This window comes from Phyllobates terribilis, unplaced genomic scaffold (genome assembly GCF_046119375.1).
Source record: "Phyllobates terribilis strain yellow unplaced genomic scaffold, ASM4611937v1 Scaffold_3__8_contigs__length_932513732, whole genome shotgun sequence".
In the NCBI taxonomy this organism is placed as follows: Eukaryota; Metazoa; Chordata; class Amphibia; order Anura; family Dendrobatidae; genus Phyllobates; species Phyllobates terribilis.
The window spans coordinates 577,512,126-577,525,565 of NW_027362763.1; positions in this window are offsets into that span (position 1 = coordinate 577,512,126).

Sequence of the window (13,440 nt, forward strand, 5' to 3'; positions counted from 1 at the left end):
AAACGCATCACATATACGTTGTCAGAAAATACTGCCATTTCTGGCCTCCATTAAAAATTTCCTTTAGTGTCAGTGAAGCAATTCACAGCAGTTTGCTGTTCAAACTACTTACCTACAGGCCAGGTATTTAAAACCCTGTTTTCTCCGTCACACGGATCACATATACGTTGTCAGAAAATACTGCCATTTTCTGGCCTCCATTAAAAATTTCAGTGTGTCAGTGAAGCAATTCACAGCAATTTGCTGGTCAAACTACTTACCTACAGGCCAGGTATTTAAAACCCTGTTTTCTCCGTCAAACGCATCACATATACGTTGTCAGAAAATACTGCCATTTCTGGCCTCCATTAAAAATTTCCTTTAGTGTCAGTGAAGCAATTCACAGCAGTTTGCTGTTCAAACGACTTACCTACAGGCCAGGTATTTAAAACCCTGTTTTCTCCGTCACACGGATCACATATACGTTGTCAGAAAATACTGCAATTTTCTGGCCTCCATTAAAAATTTCAGTGTGTCAGTGAAGCAATTCACAGCAATTTGCTGGTCAAACTACTTACCTACAGGCCAGGTATTTAAAACCCTGTTTTCTCCATCACACGGATCACATATAAGTTCGCTCCAAACTCAGTCATTTGTAGTGAGCGTGGAAGATACTGTCCTCCATTTAAAATGGGCAAGGCACGTGGCAAAGGACGGGGAAGTGGACGTGATGGTAATGGTGCAGGCAGAGGCCGAGGACAAGGCCGTGGGCAAGCCGAAATTGTGCCACAAACAAACCTCTTCTCGTCTGACCTTCCTGTCCCAATTTCTAGGGGACCGCAGCACACCACTATTGAACCCAGAGCGGTGTCAAAAGGTTGTTGGTTGGATAGCTTATAATGCTTCCAGTCACTTAGCCACCACCACCACCACCACCCTGTCTTCCACTTGGTCAAGTCTCAGTAGCCGTGAGTATGGACCACATATTCCTTACCCTGATCCTCCTTCCTCCTACCATGCCGAGTACCCAGAGACAACTTATCCCACTTGAAGCGGGGCAAGAGGAGATTGCATGTAGCGATGCCCAAATATTTGAGCAGCCACGGTCACATGAAGGCGACGGTGGGAAAGTGTCACAAGAGGTGGACGATGATGAGACACAATTGCCAGAAAGTCAGGAGGAGGACCAGGGTGCGGAAGTGGAAGACGAGGTGGTGGATGATATAGTAACTGACCCAACCTGGCAGGAGGACATGCAGAGCGAGGACAGCAGCACACAGGGGGAGGGAGGCAGAGCACCCCAACAGGCAGGAAGAAGCAGTGTGGTGGCCGCAGACAGAAGGCAGGCTACCGTTCCCTGTAACACCAACACAAAGGAAGTTGCCAGTACATCTGGTAGGTCTTCCCGAGTCTGGTTGTTTTTTAAAGACTCTGCCGATAACCCCAAAAAGGCCATTTGCACCACCTGCCAGGTCAGCATCAGCAGGGGTGGCAAAACGGCCAGCCTGACCACCACCAGCATGATCAGGCACATGGCAGCAAAACACCCGACTTTGTGGGCCGAACCCCAGGGTCCAGGAACAGTGTCTGCGGGTGGCACCATTGCTTTTCCGCTGTTGTGCATGCAAGCCAATCCCCTGTCCATGGTGCATGCGAAGATGCTTCCTGCCCTGTACCTGTCGTTGCACACTCTTAAGTAGCAGCATCAGGAAGCACGTCCATGTCCTTGTCCCAGCGCAGCGTTGTTCATACCCCAGTCCTTGGAACGCTAGCGCAAATATGCCCCACAAGCCACACTACTAAATTCTCACATTTCACGACTGCTTGTGCTCGAAATGTTGCCATTTATTCTCGTGGAGACAGAAGCATTCCGCAACCTGATGGTGGTGGCCGTCCCTCGGTACTCGGTCCCCAGCCGCCACTATTTCTCCCGATGTGCCGTCCCCGCATTACTCAAGCACGTGTCCCAATACATTAGCCGTGCCCTCAACAACGCAGTTACCGGTAAAGTCCACCTAACCCCGGACACGTGGACAAGTGCAGCAGGGATGGTACATCTCCCTCACGGCACACTGGGTTAGCATAGTGGAAGCCGGGACCCAGTCGGACCTTGGAACGGAACACGTCCTCCCGACGCCAAGGATTGCGGGCCCTAGGTTAATCAGGGTTGCCCCCACAGTCTACAGCTCCTGCACCTCAGCCTCATCCTCCTCTTCAGCCTCCATCTCCGAAATGACCACATCAGTCACAAGCTGGAAGCACTGCCTCTGCCAAGCAGCAACAGGCTGTGCTGAAGCTAATATGCTTAGGTGAAAAAACACACAATGCTGAAGAGTTGTGGACAGCTCTGAAAGAGCAGGCAGATCTGTGGCTCACACCGCTGAACCTACAGCCAGGCATGGTTGTGTGTGACAATGGCCAGAACCTGGTGGCGGCTCTGAGGCGAGGAAAGCTCACACACGTACCATGCCTGGCCCATGTGCTTAACCTCGTGGTTCAGCGGTTTCTCAAATCCTACCTTGAGCTGCCGGATCTGCTTGTTAAAGTATGCCGCCTGTGTGCCCATTTTAGAAAGTCAGCTACAGCTTCCGCCGCCCTTGCAGTGCTTCAGCAGCGTTTGCAGCTTCCGGCTCACAAACTGGTGTGTGATGTCCCCACGCGTTGGAACTCTACACTGCAGATGTTGGGAAGGATTTGTGAGCAGAAGAGGGCAGTTGTTGAGTACCAGCATCAACAAGGCCGTCGGTATTCAGTTCAGACACCACACATAAGACCTCAGGAGAGGACATGGGTGTCAGACATATGTACCATCCTCCAAAACTTTGAGGACTCCACCAAGATGGTGAGCAGCGATGACGCGATAATTAGCTTCACCATCAACGCTTCTCTGTCTTCTGAAATGCTCTCTGCTCACAGTCAAAGAGGATGCATTGAAGGCGTAGCACAATGAGATGGAGCAAGGAACCATACAGGGTGATTACACACAGCCAAGCCTCGTCTTATCCCACCGTGGATTGGGTGACAATGAGGAAGAGGAGGAGGAGGAAGGACAGGAGCTAGTTTCATGCTCCCTGCACAGCTGTCATACCGTCTGTTCAGCGTGGATGGCCAGAGGAAAGAGAGGAAGAGGAGGAGAAAATGGTCATTCATTCTCTTAGTGAGGACACAGAAGTCTTGCCTGTTAGTAGTCTGGCACGCATGGCTGAGTTTATGTTACGCTGCCTTTCCCATGACAGTCATTACTGGTCGGTGACACTTCTAGACCCATGCTACAAGGAGAACTTTATATCTCTTATTCCTGAGGCGGACATGTCTACAAAAATGCGGCAGTACCAGAAGGCCCTTGCTGCGGAACTATTAAAAAAATTCCCATCTGAAAACGCTGGCGGCAGAGGGCACACTTCGTTGGACAACCAAGGAGCACAGGCGAGAGAGACACAACTTCAATCTAGCAGAGGCAGGGGAACACTGTCAAAGTTCTGGGAGAGTTTTCTCAGACCCTCTCATCGCACAGGCCCTGAGGCGTGGGGTACTCTCACAAGGAGTGCAAAGTTTGGGAAGATGCTGAGGGAGTACCTTGCCGACCATACCAACGTCCTCCGTGATTCCGCTGTGCCTTATAATTATTGGGTATCCAAGCTGGATACGTGGAATGAACTGGCTCTCTATGCTTTGGAGGTCCTGGCCTGCCTGGCCGCCAGCGTTTTATCAGCGGGTTTTTAGTGCCGCTGGTGGAATTATAACTGATAAGCTCATCCACCTGTCAACTGAAAATACTGGCAGGCTGACTCCTATAAAAATGAACAAGGGCTGGATTGGGCCAGACTTCTCAGCACCACCGAATGATAGCAGCGTAACATAAACTCAAATCCAGTGTCTTTTCTTGAGAGGTGTATTCCCATGCACCTTTTCACACCCACACATGGGTATACGCTTCCTGATTTTGGCTATTTGCTCTTGTCCTCCTCCTTCTCCTCATCCTCCACCACCATATCACAAGGGTGACCGTGGTCAGTGATGGAACACCCACATAATTTTTTTAAAGGGTGTTTATGATGCCCGTAAAAAATTTTTTTTATACAATAGGTTCGTATATACCCCCCAGGGGTAAATGTTTGTCAGCCCATACACTTAGTGCATGGGCAATACAAGTATAGGAGGCCCGCTCCTTTCTAATGGGAACATTTTTTTATGAGGCCCTCCTCCACGTCTCTTCCAAGGGGCATTGAAGTGCCTCCAAATTTTTGGCATCCCTTGCATTCACAGAAAAGACCAACACTATGGGAGACTCTCTCCTTTCTAATGGGAATTTGTCATTACAATGCCCCTGCACTATGTGTCTTTAAATTCTTAGTGGTGTTTTTACTAAAATTGGTCAGCCGTTGGACTCACTGCATACCCTATAACTGTATAGCAGACCGTCTCCTTTCTAATGGGAACATGTCGTACATTGTTACTGTGGCCCTGCTCCATGTGTCTTTAAATTCTTAGTGGGGTGTTTCCTAAAATTGGTCAACCGTTTGACTCACTGCATGCCCTATAACTGTATAGCACACTGTCTCCTTTCTAATGGGAACATGTCGTAGCTTGTTACTGTGGCCCTGCTCCATATGTCTTTAAATTCTTGGTGGGGTTTTTCCTAAAATTGGTCAGCCGTTGGACTCACTGCATACCCTATAACGGTATAGCAGACTCTCTCCTTTCTAATGGGAACATCTCGTACTTGTTACTGTGACCCTGCTCTGTGTGTCTTTAAATTCTTAGTGGGGTTTTTCCTAAAATTGGTCAGCCATTGGACTCACTGCATACCTTATAACTGTATAGCAGACCCTCACCTTTCTAATGGAAACATGTCGTACCTTGTTACTGTGGCCCTGCTCCATGTGTCTTTAAATTCTTAGTGGTGTTTTTACTAAAATTGGTCAGCCGTTGGACTCACTACATACCTTATAACTGCATAGCAGACTCTCTCCTTTCTAATGGGAACATGTTGTACATTGTTACTGTGGCCCTGCTCCATGTGTCTTTAAATTCTTGGTGGGGTTTTTCCTAAAATTGGTCAGCCGTTGGACTCACTGCATACCCTATAACTGTATAGCAGACCGTCTCCTTTCTAATGGGAACATGTCGTACCTTGTTACTGTGGCCCTGCTCCATGTGTCTTTAAATTCTTAGTGGTGTTTTTACTAAAATTGGTCAGCCGTTGGACTCACTACATACCTTATAACTGCATAGCAGACTCTCTCCTTTCTAATGGGAACATGTTGTACATTGTTACTGTGGCCCTGCTCCATGTGTCTTTAAATTCTTGGTGGGGTTTTTCCTAAAATTGGTCAGCCGTTGGACTCACTGCATACCCTATAACTGTATAGCAGACCATCTCCTTTCTAATGGGAACATGTTGTACTTGTAACTGTGGCCCTGCTCTGTGTGTCTTTAAATTCTTAGTGGGGTTTTTCCTAAAATTGGTCAGCCGTTGGACTCACTTCATACCCTATAACTGTATAGCAGACTCTCTACTTTCTAATGGAAACATGTCGTACCTTGTTACTGTGGCCCTGCTCCATATGTCTTTAAATTCTTGGTGGGGTTTTTCCTAAAATTGATCAACCGTTGGACTCACTGTATACCCTATAACTGTATAGCAGACTCTCTCCTTTCTAATGGGAACATGTCGTACCTTGTTACTGTGGCCCTGCTCCATATGTCTTTAATTTCTTAGTGGGGTTTTTCCTAAAATTGATCAATCGTTGAACTCACTGTATACCCTATAACTGTATAGCAGACTCTCTCCTTTCTAATGGGAACATGTTGTACTTGTTACTGTGGCCCTGCTCTGTGTGTCTTTAAATTCTTAGTTGGGTTTTTCCTAAAATTGGTCAGCCATTGGACTCACTTCATACCCTATAACTGTATAGCAGACCCTCTCCTTTCTAATGGAAATATGTCGTACCTTGTTACTGTGGCCCTGCTCCATATGTCTTTAAATTCTTAGTGGGGTTTTTCCTAAAATTGGTCAACCGTTGAACTCACTGTATACCCTATAACTGTATAGCAGACTCTCTCCTTTCTAATGGGAACATGTTGTACTTGTTACTGTGGCCCTGCTCTGTGTGTCTTTAAATTCTTAGTGGGGTTTTTCCTAAAATTGGTCAGCCGTTGGACTCACTGCATACCCTATAACTGTATAGCAGACCCTCACCTTTCTAATGGAAACATGTCGTACCTTGTTACTGTGGCCCTGCTCCATGTGTCTTTAAATTCTTAGTGGTGTTTTTACTAAAATTGGTCAGCCGTTGGACTCACTGCATACCCTATAACTGCATAGCAGACCCTCTCCTTTCTAATGGAAACATGTTGTACCTTGTTACTGTGGCTCTGCTCCATATGTCTTTAAATTCTTGGTGGGGTTTTTCCTAAAATTGGTCAGCCGTTTGACTCACTGCATACCCTATTACTGTATAGCAGACTCTCTCCTTTCTAATGGGAACATGTCGTACTTTTTACTGTGGCCCTGCTCTGTGTGTCTTTAAATTCTTAGTGGGGTTTTTCCTAAAATTGGTCAGCCGTTGGACTCACTTCATACCCTAAAACTGTATAGCAGACCCTCTCCTTTCTAATGGGAACATGTCGTACTCATTACTGTGGCCCTGCTATATATGTCTTTAAATTGTTAGTGAGGTTTTTCATTTTGGCAGCCCTTGCAGTCACGGCATGGGCATTACCACTATAGGAGACCAACCCCTTTATAATGGAAACATTTTCTTTACTGAGACCCTCCTCTATGTCTCTTCAAAGGGGTATTGGGTTGCGTCCAAATTTTTGGCAGCCCTTGCAGTCACTGGATACGCAATAACAGTATAGGAGACCCACTTGTTAATAATGGGAACAACAAAGCATAACCGGCTGATGGCTCTCTAACAATAGCGAGGGCTGACTGCTGGCCTATTAAGAATAGTAGGGGCCATCTGATGGCCCTATGAAAATAGGCTTTATGACTTTCAGAGTCCCTACATCATAAATAAAACAGGATGTGTCTGATGATGTGTCACATACCACATTGCCAGATAAGGTTGTAAAATGTTAAAACAACATTTCCCGGTGAATGCATTTGTCTTACAAAATAACGGAAAAAAAAACAAAACAATAGGATCTTTCTTTAGTATAAAAACAGCGTCACCAATTTAACCTCAATGTAATCACATTGTTCAGCTGCGGCACCTCCTCCTCCATCTCCGAAATTACCACATCAGTCACAAGCTGAAAGCACTGCAGCACTGCCTTGGCCAAGCTGCAACAGGCTGTGCTGAAGATAACATGCTTAATGCTAAGGTTTCAAACCGCCCAACGCTGCATAGTTGTTGAAAGCTGTAACACAGCAGCCTGATCTGTGGCTCTCACCGCTGAACATACAGCCAGGAATGGTCGTGTGTGATAATGGGCGGAACCTGGTGATAGAGAAATAACAGCCGGAGTAGATACGGTTATATATATACGCACATACACACACACACACATATATATATACACACACTGCGGGGGGAGCGGCGGAGGAGCGGGCACAATAGGCAGGGGCCGGCTGCTGCAGCTCCTGCGTATGCCTGCTGCTAAAGAAAATGAATATTCACTGCTCCCCACACCCATGGGAGTGGGGAGAACTGAATATTCATTCTCCTTACTAGCGGGCACACAGTGTAGCTGCAGCTTGGCTCCTGCTGCTGCCAGGTGATCGCGTGTGCCTGCTATTAAAGAGCATGAATATTCACCCCTCTCCACGCCCATGGGCGTGGGGAGGGGTGAATATTCGTGCTCTTTGATAGCGGTTACACGCGATCACTCGCCAGCAGGAGCCACGCTGCGGCTACACTGTGCTGGCTATTAAGGAGTAAGAAGTCACTGCTCTCCATGCACACAGTCCCAGTGTGTGGAGCAGTGACTATTCCGGCAGCTGATCTCACCTTGTGAGGGCGCATGGAGGTGACGCCATGCCTGTCTCGCACGATGAGACCAGTGCTTGGCAGTAGAGCAGGACCCAGCGCTGGAGGAGAGAGAGGCGAGTATAATTGTTTATTTTTTTGTGTGCAGAGTGATAGGGATTAGTGGGGTACATGCATACCAGGAAGAAGGATGGGGGGCATGCATACCAGGGAGAGGGATGGAGGGAGCCATGTATACCAGGAAGATGGATGAGGGGAGCAGTACATACCAGGATTAGGGATGAGGGGTGCCATGCATACCAGGAAGAGGGATGAGGGGTGCCATGGATATGAGGGGTGCTATGCATATGAGGGGTGCTATGCATATGAGGGGTGCCATGCATACAAGGATGAAGGGTGCCATGCATACCAGGAAGAGGGATGAAGGGGCCATGGATACTAGGAAGAGGGATGAGGGGTGCCATGTGTACCAGGAAAAGGGATGAAGGGTGCCATGCATACCAGGAAAAGGGATGAGGGATGCCTTGCATACCAGGATAGGTATGAGGGGGGCCATGCATACCAGGATGAGGAATGTCTTGCATACCAGGATGGAGATCAGGGATGCCTTGCATACCAGGATGGGGATCAGGGTTGCCATGCATACAGGGATGAGGGGGGCCATGCATACCAGGAAAAAGGATGAGGGGGTTACCATACATACTAGGATGAGGGATGGCATGCATACCAGGAATAGGGATGAGGGGTGCCATGCATACATGGATGAGGGGTGGCATGCATCCCAGGATGGGGATCAGGGGTGCCACGTATACCAGGATGGGGACTACGTATAATAGGAAGAGCGGGGCCATATATACCTGGATGGGGGATATTAATATAATTGGGGTACATTACCCCTATAACAGTGTCTGAAGCAGACCCCCTCCCCCTTAACAGTGCATCATAACCACATTTTTTGCTTCAATTTTTTTTCTATTTTCCTCCTCTATAACCTAGGTGTGTCTTATGGTCCGATGCGTCTTATAGTCTGAAAAATACGGTATATTATATGATAGGGTATACTGGCCAGTATTAAATTTAGTGCAATGTGGGGCCCATTATGTTTTTGGAGACCTATATATGTCCCCTTATATTAAATGGAAAACTATGTGGGCCCCGTGATATTATATGAATGGCTAAGCGGCGCCCATTATACTAAATGGAAGACTATGTGGGGTCTACTATATTAAATGGAGGGCTATGCTGGTCTCATTATAATAAATAGAATGCTATGCAGATCCCATTATATTAAATACTGAAGGGCTATGTTGGATCCATTATATTAATTTGAGGGCTATGTGGTACCCATTACATTAATTGAAGGGCTATGTGGGGCCCATCATATTCAATGAAAGGGTATATGAGATAGTTGAAAAACATACAAAAAAGTTAATGTCTGCTCACCACCTCCTGGAGCGCACGGATCCTGCTGTGTGGCAAGTTTTCAGAACTTAGAACGGAATACGTCCAGCGCTATAAGTCCATTAAAAATCCATTCTTTATTTATTTCATAGCTTCAAATGGTATAAAATCCACTAAGTTGTGACTTAGTCCAAACATTAAAACCATACGACTTTAGACGCAAAGCAGTGCGTTTTAATCAATGATTATGATCAATGATTAAGACGCACTGCTTTGCGTCGAAAGGCATATGTTTTTAATGTCTCGATTGTGACTTAGTGGATTTTATTCCATTTGAAGCTATGAAATAAATGAAGAACGGATTTTTAATGGGCTAATAGCACTGGACTTATTCCTTTCTAGGTATATGAGGTCGTTATATTAAATTTAATGCCATGCGGGGCCCTTTATATTAAATGGAGAGCTATGTGGTACCCATTATATTATGTGGAGGGCTGTATGTGACCCCTTGTATGGAGGGTTATGTTGGACGCAATATATTAAATGGAGGGCTGTATGGGACCCACAGTATTAAATGGAGGGCTATGTGGGGCCCATTACATTAAATTGAGAGCTATATAGGTCCTATTATATTAACTCTTTAAAAGCCCAAGACGTACTAATACGTACCTACGCCCTGGAACTTTAGAGCCAGGTAGGGAATAGTATGTCATGGCGATTGCGCCCGCGCACAAGCTGTGCGTGCGCGATTGCCGCCGGGTGTCAGCTGATTGTCACAGCTGACACCCAGTGCTATGTGGAGGGAGCGGTCCCGCACTGTTCCCGGCACATTAATCTCCGCAATGCTGCGATTAAAGTCGATCACAGCATTGCGGTGGCAAGGGGAAGTGATCGCGATACTCACCTCTCCTGCCGGTGTCAACGCTATCTGCCGCGGCTTCCCGGATGTTGCCTTGACAACCCGATGTCGTCATGACAACATCTGGGTCACCAGACAGCAGGAAGATACTTTGGTCACGCGCAGTGCATGACCAAAGTATCTTCTGCATCTGCAGCGCTGACAGCCTGTATAGCACATCCCTATGCTATACAGGCGATTAGAATTAAAAAAAAGTGAAAGTCCCATAGTGGGACAAAGAATAAAAGTTAAAAAAGTATTAAAAAGTGAAAAAAAAAAAAAAATTTGTAAAAATGCTCTGTAATCGCATCGACCCAAAGAATAAAGTCGTCTAATCAATTATACTGCACGAGGAACGGCATAAAAAATAAACTCTAGGGTTGTGCTGGGGCTAGGGTTAGGGTTGGACTAGGGTTAGGGTTGGGATTTTTTTCAAAAGTAAAAAAAAAAGACGATATGGCGACTAGTGTTGAGCGCAAGTGCTCGCTACTTGAGTTTGCATCATGTGCGCGGGTATGCACTGAGTATCGCGGGTGCTCAAGTGACATGTTAGAGTCTCCGCCCCATATGCTTCGCGGCCAAAAAAACCTTGCGAGGATTGCCTGCCATGCACGAGCGATCCCCTCATGTTTTTTTTTTGGGTGTCTAATAACCGTGAAACATGACGGGCGGGGACTTGAGCATGTCACTTGAGCACGCGCGCGATACATGGTGCATGCCTGAGTACCCGATGCAAACTCAAGTAGCGAGCACTTGCGCTCAAGACTAATGACGACTTATTCAATATGATGACCTAATGTTATAAAATTTTGTGTTGTACCTCTGTGTTCAAAATGTTCACTATATCCCTTAATAAAATCCTTGAGGGGTGTAGTTTCCAAAATGGGGTCAATTGTGGGAGGTTTCCACTATTTAGGCACATCATGGGCTCTCGCAACTCAACATGGCGTCCGCTCTCGATTCCAGCCAATTTTGCGTTTAAAAAGTCACACAGTGCTCCTTCCCTTCTGAACTCTGCCATGCGCCCAAACACTGTATTTTCCCCACATATGGGGTATTGTCGTACTCAGGAGAAATTGCACAATAGTTTTTGGGGCCCATTTTCTCCTCTTAACCTTGTGAAAAGAAAAAAAATAGGGGCTAAAACATAATTTTTGTGGAAAAAGTTAAATTTTTTTATTTTCACGGCTCCATGTTATAAACTTCTGTGAAGCACCTGGGGGTTCAAGGTGCTCACCACACATCTAGATACGTTCCCGGAGGGGTCTAGTTTCCACAATGGTGTCATTTAGGGGTTTCCACTGTTTAGGCACATCAGGGGCTCTCCAAACGCAACATGGAGTCCGCTAATTATTCAAGCCAATTTTACATTCAAAAAGTCAAATGGCGCGCCTTCCCTTCTGAGCCCTGCCGTGAGCCCAAACAGTGTTTTTTTCCCGACGTATGGGGTATCTGCGTGCTCAGGGGAAATTGCATAACAAATTTTGGGGTCCATTTTTTCCTGTTACGCCTCCAAAAACAAAAAAAAAAATGGGTCTAAAGTAACATTTTTGTGAAAAAAGTTAAATGTTCATTTTTTCTTCCCCATTCCAAAAATTCCTGTGAAGCACCTGAAGGGTTAATAAACTTCTTGAATGTGGTTTTGAGCACCTTGAGGGATGCAGTCTTTAGAATGGTGTCACTTTTGGGTAGTTTCTGTCATAAAGGCCCCTCAAAGTCACGTCAAATGTGATGTGGTGCCTTAAAAAATGGTTTTGTAAATTTTGTTGTAAAAATGACAAATTGCTGGTTAACTTTTAACCCTTATAGCTCCCTAATAAAAAATAAATAAATTGGTTCCAAAATTGTGCTGCTGTAAAGTAGACATGTAGGAAATGTTATTTATTAACTACTTTGTGTGACATATCTCTCTGATTTAAGGCGTAAAAATTCAAATTTTGAAGTTTTCAACATTTTCGCCAAATTTCCATTTTTTTCACAAATAGACGCTAGTGATATCGAAGAAATTTTACCACAATCATGAAGTACAATATGTCACAAAAAAACATTCTCAGAATCAGCAGGATCAGTTGAAGCATTCCAGGGGTATTTCCTCATAAAGTGACAGTTGTCAGAATTGTAAAAATCGGCCCGGTCATTAACTTGCAAACCACCCTCGGGGGTTAAATGAAGGGTTTTTGTGGTTCCAATTATATTAAATGGAATGCTATGTAGGGCACATTGTAATAAATGGAGGGCTATTTGGGACCCTTTCTATTGAATGCATGGCTATGTGGGTGCAAATATATTATAAGAAAATCTATGTGGGGCACATTATATTAAATGGAGGGGTAGGTAGGATCCATTATATTATATGCAAAGCTATGTGGTGCCCAATACATTAATTGAAGAGCTATGTGGGACCTACTATATTAAATGGAGGACTATATGGGGCCCGTAACTGTATTTTTTGGACTATAAGACGCACTTTTTTACCTCCAAACATTTGAAGGAAAGTGGGGGGTGCTGTGTGTATGTGTGTATACACACATATACAGTACAGACCAAAAGTTTGGACACACCTCATTTAATTTTTTTTCTGTATTTTCATAACTATGAAAATTGTACATTCACACTGAAGGCATCAAAACTATGAATTAACACATGTGGAATTATATACTTAACAAAAAAGTGTGAAACAACTGAAAATATGTCTTATACTCTAGGTTCTTCAAAGTAGCCACCTTTTGCTTTGATGACTGCTTTGAGTATATAATTCCACATGTGTTAATTCCTAGTTTTGATGCCTTCAGTGTGAATGTACAATTTTCATAGTTATGAAAATACAGAAAAAAATTTAAATGAGGTGTGTCCAAACTTTTGGTCTGTACTGTATATATATGACGCGCCCCCTGGGCCAGTGCTGTAGTGCGGCGCACGTGCGCGCGGGGGAATACCCGGAGCCGGATCCGATGGGGGTAGTAGTCTTCGTGTGGCGGTGACCCGGTCCGTGCCCAGGGTGGTCAAACTAAGTGGAAGTTATTGGTATGATGGTATTAGTGTCCGACTACGCCACCCGTTGAATGCGGTTATGAAACCGCCGCTGCAGGGCAGACCGCTGAGGCCGGTGGTATAGGTGTGCAGCGTTGTTGATATAACCCCCAACGGGAGAGGTATGGCCTCAGGGCAGCGGATGTGGATGATGTTGGGAGTGATGGTGTGGATGTCCCAGCACTAATGGTGCGA